The sequence below is a fragment of the Macadamia integrifolia genome, chromosome 3 (assembly GCF_013358625.1).
Source record: "Macadamia integrifolia cultivar HAES 741 chromosome 3, SCU_Mint_v3, whole genome shotgun sequence".
NCBI lineage: Eukaryota > Viridiplantae > Streptophyta > Magnoliopsida > Proteales > Proteaceae > Macadamia > Macadamia integrifolia.
This window is the reverse complement of record NC_056559.1, coordinates 9,445,679-9,454,204: the sequence shown is the minus strand read 5'-3', so window position 1 is coordinate 9,454,204 and position 8,526 is coordinate 9,445,679. Positions and strand designations below refer to the sequence as shown.

The 8,526-nt window shown below is 39.9% G+C and overlaps 2 long non-coding RNA genes across 4 annotated transcripts in view; both read left to right on the top strand.

Moving 5' to 3' along the window:
- The window catches only part of LOC122074925, a 6,756-nt gene extending 2,286 nt beyond the window's left edge, over window positions 1–4,470 (top strand). For 2 of the 3 annotated variants that reach the window (XR_006139095.1, XR_006139093.1), the window contains exons 2-3: window positions 3,216–3,935; window positions 4,074–4,470. This is a non-coding gene — a long non-coding RNA (uncharacterized LOC122074925). The remainder of the gene's footprint in view (window positions 1–3,215; window positions 3,936–4,073) is intronic. The other variant, XR_006139094.1, reaches the window with a different exon arrangement.
- Window positions 4,471–4,513: 43 nt separating this feature from the next.
- LOC122072651 lies at window positions 4,514–6,180 on the top strand. Its single transcript, XR_006138560.1, has 3 exons — window positions 4,514–5,295; window positions 5,493–5,638; window positions 5,843–6,180. It is a non-coding gene; the product is annotated as an uncharacterized LOC122072651 (long non-coding RNA).
- Window positions 6,181–8,526: the final 2,346 nt, after the last annotated feature.

The window sequence follows — 8,526 nt, the reverse complement described above, 5'->3', positions numbered from 1 at the left end:
GGAGTGACGGCTTGTAGTACTATCTAATGAAAAACATTTGGTAGTATTTGTACCTTTACAATACCTATTATAAGCATCAAGGTACTTGGCCTATCTCAGATCCCCTGTATACGATATTCTCCATTTGAACTTTCCAATTGGTAGATGTCAAGGACAAAAGGATCTGTTTGATTACATGAAACTTAGCCATAGATAAACAGAACTTAGTCTAAAGACTCCTATCCTTGCATACCTCACCTCCCACAATTTGAACTCTTTCCGTGTTAGGAACTCGGAAGCCGTGAATTTCAAGGTCCAACTCAACTTAGCTTTATCCTAACTGAATGTGGGGTGTACTGTGACAAACAAAACCGCAGTTCCATTCCCCATTTCTTTTGCATCTCTGTAGCAGGACTCAACTGCAATGGAAAGGACAACCTAAATACAAGGCCATGTGCCAAGACATTTATGACCATCCTCTTTGGGCTTCCTAATGTTGTAACTTAGGAGAACTCAATTCATTCATTTGACCCTTCTGCAACATGCAAGAGAATGCTCAGTAAATGGTATTGAAGATGTTGTTCTAATGGGTTATTAAATCTAAGCTAATGGGTTATTGGATCCAAGCTAATGTTGGACCCGCATTTGTGAGACCCTTCAAATTTCAGCCACGAATTCTGCTCATGTGATGCTCTGTCTCCAAGCTAATGTATTAACTGCTAAAAGTCAGTTATGGAGGATAAACCTAGAAAAGAACATGGGAAGGACACTTTTATTAGTGTTGTGTAGCTAAATGCGTGAGGCGACAAGAATAAGCAAGCATCCCTGCATATACATTTTGATCTAGAGTGAATCATTTTCTGCTCATAACAACTGTCTAGCATTTGTCCACAATGGGGTCATAGAATCTTTGTCAATTTCAACTACTAAAAAGTAAAAACCATGGTTAGTTGTAAATAAGTTTCAGACTTAATAAGTACTGTGCAGCATTTTTGTTGATGAGGGGGCTAATGGTGATTTTAAGGAAATATAAAACTCAACAGAAATAAGCTATATGAAAAGTTGCATCCATACTCAAAATGTAAAAGCATGAGAAGTTAAAGATCATCAGGATGATAAAAGGGTTGGTTGTAAGGTAAAGGTAGAGAAATACCAGTACTGAATTTCCAACAAATTATAAGCAGGATCCAACCTGCATCCTTCACTCTTATCAAAGAGGAAAAATCGAAACATTGCTCACCCATGCAAACACAACAGAGACACACACGTCTACCATCTTCAAACAAAGCTTCAAAACTACTTGTACTAATTATGCAAGTCAAGTTGTGAGGCATAACTTGAGAAGACCCTTAGAAAAAGATCACTTTGTTAAAATGCAATACAGCCTTCGATCAACTGTCCAAAATTTCTAAGGCTATTGGGTAGTTGCTAACAGATGTGACAGAGTTTGGCTATTATCTTTTTTGTTGGCCCTAGATAAAGTTATCTGAATTGTTGAGTATGATATCTTGGTTGCCTTGGTTATTCAACTCCCTTCTCTCTTTTCCTATTCATTTATTGCATTAAGATGTTACAGCTACCTTGGGAACTTCCTAGATCATTTTTGTGAGTTATGCTTTTTCACAATCTTAATGAACTCCTAGTGGTCGCAAGTTTGAGTCAGGAAACAGCTTGCGTACATTATGACCATCCCCAGACCCTGTAATGGCAGGAGCCTCATACATTGGGTACACCCATTTTTTATGCTTTCTCACAATTTGATTGTTATACTGTTCCTAAGAAATCCTATTATCTGATGGTTTGGAGTGGAGGATTAGACTCTGGAGATTCTTGTATCTGGGATGTGCATAGTAGAAAGAACATATTAAGTTGATGACTCAGAATTCTGTCTTCGTTAATTTTGAGACCGGATCCTCTGGAATGCACGTTTCAGGGATACCCACCCCTGCATAATACATTTAGAGGAAGGGAAAAAGCATCAGTTGTTTGAATCAATTTCACATTTCATGTCTTGTTGATCAAAGCGTTCTTCTCTGTCTTTTCCTTCCACCCACCTCATTCATCAGTTTTGCTCAGTTTTCATGTTCTATACATGGTTAAAATGCTATGAAGTATGGGGATTACAACATAGAGAGAGTAGGTTTCAAAAAATTTCAACTATAATTTTACAGAATTGATCCATTTTTGGTAAATGATTATTTGAAAATGTAAATAATATGGAGCCAATAAATCTGCATCACAATACTAGAAATTTATTTCTATTGTACAAATTTTTTTTTTTTATTCCATCCTATGAGGCTACTTATGCTCTCTCACTTTCTTTTTTCCATGTAATTATTCAGTTCAATAGAGAAAATTTTATTTCACTTTATTTCACTTCAGGTATAACCATATTGGGGCTTTGGTGGATTTTTCAAAGCCTTATTTTGAAGGGTTAGAGGGGAATATCCACTTCTATACAGGAAATCAAAGCCCATGGGCTTAGGTTTAGGACAAGGGTAAAGTCATTACTTGATCCTACTCTATCCATTGCTACCCTATTGCAGATCGGCCAGCAGGATCTGTTAGTGGTGGGCATACTTAAGGATTGGAGGAGGAAGACTCTAGTCCGAAATCTAGATTTGGGTCATATCTGATCTTATATCTAGCGGCTAGATCTTGATTGAACAAATATCAGATCAGAATAATTGATTTTTTATTACCAATTATGAGGGTGATCATAAGTTGGAGCCTATTGAACCTGTTTCTTTTAATTCGGTGCTTGCCTTGATTCAACCTAATGTTTTAGATGATCTGAACACTAGCTTGTGTTGTGTTCCATTGGATGAACATGTTAGAGATGTGATTTTTCTTTTGGAAGCTTTAAAGAGTCCTGGTCTTGATAGGCTTCCCCCTATTTTTTCCCCAGAAGTTTTAAAAGTTTATTGGCCCCGACATCTTGAAGTTTGTCAATGAATTTTTTGTTCCGGGTCTTTTTGCAAAAGAGTTCAACTCCACTTATGTTTGCTTTATTCTTAAAGTGATCAGCCAGAAGTCGTTGGATTAGTATTGTTTTATTAGCTTGTGTGATGTATCTTATCGCATTGTGTCTAAAGTTCTTGCTAATAGGCTGAAACTAACTCTTGATGATATTATCTCTTATTCTCAATCAATTTTTATTCCAGGCCTTCTTGCTAATAGGTTGAAACTAACTCTTGATGATATCATCTCTTATCCTCAATCAACTTGTATTCCAGGCCGTTCTATATCTGAAAATGTCTTCATGGTGCATAAAGTTTTCCATTATATTCGCTAGTAGAAAAAGGGAAAGTTAAAGTTGGCTGCCATTAAGATTGATGGAAGGAAGGCATATGATCACCTTGATTGGGGCCTTATTGAAGGTTTTCTCATAAAGTTTGGCTTCAGTGATCGGTGGATCCAGATGTGCATGCAATGTCTTTGGGCAGCCCACTTCAAACAGCATTACCCATGGTGATTTTGTTCCTTCTTGTGGAATCAGGTAGGGAGACCCCATGGCCCCCTATATATTTATTCTATGTACTCAAGATCTTAGCTCCATCCTTGCAAATGTTGAAAGTCTTGGAGATATTCATGGTATTCGGGTTAAATGTCATCCACCTCTCACTTATCTTCTTTATGTAGATGATTGCATTTTGTTCTCCAAGGTTGACCTTGCTGAGCTTAAAATCCTTAAGCAGTGTCTGGATCTCTGTTGTCGGGGTAGTGGGCAAGCCATCAACATTTCTAAGTCCTCCATCACTTTCATCTCAAATACTTACCCTCGCATCCGCAAATGATTGTCTAAGTCTTTGAAGATCCCTCGTGTGGTTTCTTTTCAGAATATTTGGGCCTTCCTGTTGATTTTTCTCAAAGCAAGAAGGTTTTATTTAAAGACATTTGAGATCGCTCCATGAGTCGTATTGGTGATTGGAAAGGCCAGCTCCTCTCTCACTCAGGTCGGGAAACATTACTCAAGTTGGTGGCCTTTGCCATCCCTTCCTATACTGATTCTCATTTTAAAATTTCTTCCTTTATTCACAATGATCTTAATTTTGGGCTAAAAAAGATAGTAACAGATACATTGGATTTGCTAGGAGCGCATATGTCGGTCTGAAGACAAAGGAGGGCTGGGCTTTTGGGACTCAAAGCTCCACAACAAGTCTCTCTGTTAAGTTTTTCTCGAATTCTTGACCTGTTTTGAAGATTGACCCGCTCCGACATATTTTGGTGGCGACTTGAATGGGAAGTTTTCTGAGATCTGTGATGGAAGTAGAGGGGTTAGGCCGATAGGCTCAAGGTCGGAGCCCATTACTGATCTTGTATGGGGGTGGGGGGGCTATACCCTTGCAGTATGGTTTGACCGGATAGACCGTGACCCGATGGATCGACCCGTGACTTGGAGTATATATAGTGTACTGTTGCTTGTTGAGAAAGTCATTGTATTTGGGGGGTTTTTCGAGCTAGGGTTTCAGGGCAAGTTTTCTTGCCACTGCTTGGGCGTAATCTCTCTTCTGCATAGTAAAACATCTTCTTCGCCTGAAGACGTAGCACACCACCCTAGTGTATGAACCTCGTTAAATCTCTGTGTCGTGCGGATCTATTGTCTATTTATTTTTCGTATTTCTTAGTGTTTGATCTAACACTCTCTTGGGTCGTGCCTCTTGGAAGTTTTGATCAGAGCCCAGTCTCTTGTGCCCTTTTTATGAAGGCCATTTACCATCCGCGGACATCGGTCCTTGATGTTGGCCTTGGATCGTACCCCTGATGAGGTTGGCACAACATCATTTATGGTAGGGATCTCTTCCTGCTTTGGGCTGACTTGGAAGATAGGTAATGCTTGCTTGGTCCTTATTTGGGAAGACCATTGGATCCCCTCCTTGCCAAATCAGATGTCTCCCTCTTTGAAGCCCTTGGGCTGCCTTTGATTTGGGTTTCTGAGTTTATAGATCGTGCTAATAGATGTTGGAATCATGTTTTATTAGCTACTCTTTTTCCTATTCTATTCAAGTGGCCATTTTGAGTATCCCTTCAAGCGTTTCAGATTGTGAAGACCGCCTCATATGGGGGGTTTTCTGATTAAAAGGGCTTACTGCCTTGCGTAAAATCAAGCTGATAGCCGATTCAGTGCTCATTCTTCTTCCTCTGTTTCCCACGGATATCAAAGAATTAAAGATCAGACTTGGAAATTCATCAGGCGTAATAAGGCCCTCCCAAAGATTCGGTCCTTTCTTCGGAGGTGGTGTGCGGATGGGGTAAATGTGGGTGAAGGCTTTCAACGACGGCACATGCGGCTTGATTCCTCTTATGCTTGTTATGGTAATGTGCTTGAAACCCTTCTTCATGTATTTTTATCCTGTCTGTTTGCTACTGCTGTTTGGTTTGGCTCTCTTCTATTTATTCGCGTGGATGGGTTTTCTCTCAAGGCCTGGATGGCTGGATTGACTCATGGAAAATCCTCCTTTCTGTTTTCCCAATCTCAAGTTGCTGGCCTTGTCTCTTTCTTATGCTGGCAGATATGGAAAGCGAGTAACTCTCTTGTGCACAACAAGATCTCCATCCCTTTGGAGAATGTTATTCATAGGGCCCTCAATTCTTTTGCGGATTTTAGTCAAGCGTCGACTCCTTTCAGCGGCCACTACAGCCCTCCTCTTCCCATCAGGTATGCTGTGGTTGGTCTCACCCTTCATCTAGCTTTATTAAATTGAACTTAGATGCTTCTGTCCATTAGAATCGTTATCAGGCTTGTATTGGCATTGCTGCTCGCTGCTCTTGGGGTGGATATTCTAGTTGCTTTTGCTAAACATATTAATTTTACCTCCCCTTTGATCGCTGAATCCATTGCCCTCCACTTGACTGTGTGTAGGGTTGTCATTGAAGGTTGACCCTCCGCTATCTTTGAGATCGTTTCCTAGCAGCTAATCCTCTTTGTTAATTCAAAGCACTTCAATGCTGAAATTAAGTTTCTCAGTTGTGGAAGACACCATCCACCTCTCTTCTTTGTTTGTGGAGTGCATCTTCCATTTAGCCGCCGTCATGGAACAAACCATGTTGATCAGTCCCTCTCATGCAAGGCTTTCTTTTCCCTATTCTAATTGAGTTCTTTTGTAATGACCCCTGACTTAACTCTATTTTGCTCAGGGAGGTATCCTATGTAACTAATTCCTCTTTCGAAGATTTTAATGAATGATGCTTCTTCTACCTAAAAAAGAGCTGTTACCATACTACTTCTCTTCTCCACTTTAAAAGAGTTAAATTGTTTTGACACATTCATTATGTCCAATAAAAAAGAAAACATCTATCCAACAAAAAAGGGAACATGTCCCATGGCCAACTCCCCTGATCTTGTTGAAGAAGTTTAACAATCTCCTCACAATCAATACAAAATGTGGTGGCAATGAGCCTTAATTGCCTTGCCTTCTGTAGCCTTTGGTGAATTCCTCTAGCTTCAGATTCCTGTGAACTTATTGCATATCCAAAATTTAAGAGGCCCAAATACAAGCCCCATTTGAGAAAATAATTTTCCCCCAACCGGCCAATCAAGAAGTAGGCGTAAAACTCTCATTGTAGACTATGATGCAAGATGTAATCGGAATAAGCCCTTGGTAAACAGCCCATAGGATCAAGTACCATGCGTAGGTTGTCACCTATGGTTTAGTAGTGATATATATGTGTATATATATATATATATATGTACACCATTGACCAGTCAATGGTCGTGTAACCGTACACAGGCCCGATTAGCATAAGTGTAGATGTGGACCAATCTCCCCGACCACCGGTAAAGGTTCCTGAGCATCCAACCCACCCCCATAAAGGCGCTGTGGTCGACCTAAACTAAGGCCGGGGAAATTAACTAGAGTCAGGCAGTTACTTGACTCTGGGTCCTACCATGGTCAGGTTAGCCGTTGGAGAACCCCACCATGGTCAAGTTAACCGTTAGGGGGATCTTACCATGGTCAGGTCAACGGTTATGATGTCTAACCCTAGTTAAGTTAACCGTTGTGATCTCAACCAACTCAACCACGATAGAAGAAGATCTCCCCAATGAGATAAGGCCATATGTCCATATGTCAGCATCTCTCGACCAATGAGGGTGACTTTTATTACCCATATAAAGAAGGTTATATGAAAGAAAAGGTAAGACTCTGAATCAATGAGACCCCTTGCACAAGAATGAATATATCTGAGTCTAACTTGTTCATCGGAGCTTGGTCCCGGAGGTCCTTCCGGGCCAGCCTCTTAACTCTTGTTCTGCAGGATCTTGGACGCGCGGGATTGTGCAACAAGAAGTAGATTTGAGAAGACTAAGCTCATGAATCCACAAATCTATAAAATTTAAATCTAATCAAGAAAGATATAAGACAAACTGCATGAGAGAGAATTTAAGGGACTAATTAAGAAGAGAAATAATGAGAGGAGAGATAAAAACAAAATGGTAAAAAGAATGCTGCAGCCCTAGCGCTCAGACACAAGGGCACGTAGAATTATTGCCCTGCCCCTTGTAAAATTAAAAAACCCCATCCATATCGATGCCTCTTCATGCACTCTCATTCATCCTGTAGTGCATGCGTCACATGATAAAGCAGCGATCTCTAACCCAAAAGAATTGATGAGAGAAAGTCACAGAGAAGATATGAAGAAGAATAGAGCAATACCGCGGGATGAGGAGAGAAACTAGATCTTTCCAGATTTGAGGGGAGGGATAAATCTAGGATAGATAACTATAAGGCTTTTAGATAGCTGAGATAATTTTATAGATTATTATTATTATTATTATTATTTTTTAATGGTAGAAAAGATAATTTTATAGATTTAAACTATAGGCATAAGACCTATAAATAAAAGAATAATTTTCGTGCACCCATTAGTTCCCTACTGTTGGGCTTTATAATTCAGCCCACTACAATGATAAAACTAAAACAATAAGAAGCCCGAGGTTCACAGAACCCAACTTTGGGATTAAAATTAGTCTTCCAATTCCTGGCTGGTGGTCATGATGGCAAGAGGAGAGATAATATGTGGAGAAAAAGAATTGAAATAGTTAAGCCATCCTTAAAATAATAATAATAATAACAAATAAAATAAAAAAAGGAAAAAAAAGACAAATCAAGAAAGAGAGAGAAGATAGGGAGTATGCCCAGGATGCTACCAACCAACCGTCATATGGGAGTTGGCTGCCTAGCATGGCTAGAGAAGATCTGATTCCCAAGAAAAGAGGAGAGTGTAATACTATGGGGGAGGAGAGAAACAAGATCTCACTGTGACCCCTATGCCCAGACACAGATGTTCGTGAAAATATCTAGTGCATGCAGGGACAGCTGGGTCTTTTCCCACTCAATTGTGTCGGGATGTAGTGAATGCCAGAAGGGCAAGGTTCTTTATATATATATATATATATATTGACGCCCCGACATAGTTGATCTGAAAAGGCTGCACTACCCCCTAAAGCCCCTTCTAGTTGATGCCATCACCTGCCCTTCTATTGGTCCATATGCTGGCATAGTAACCACGTGACTAGGGATTGTTATAGCAAAATGAAGATCCAAC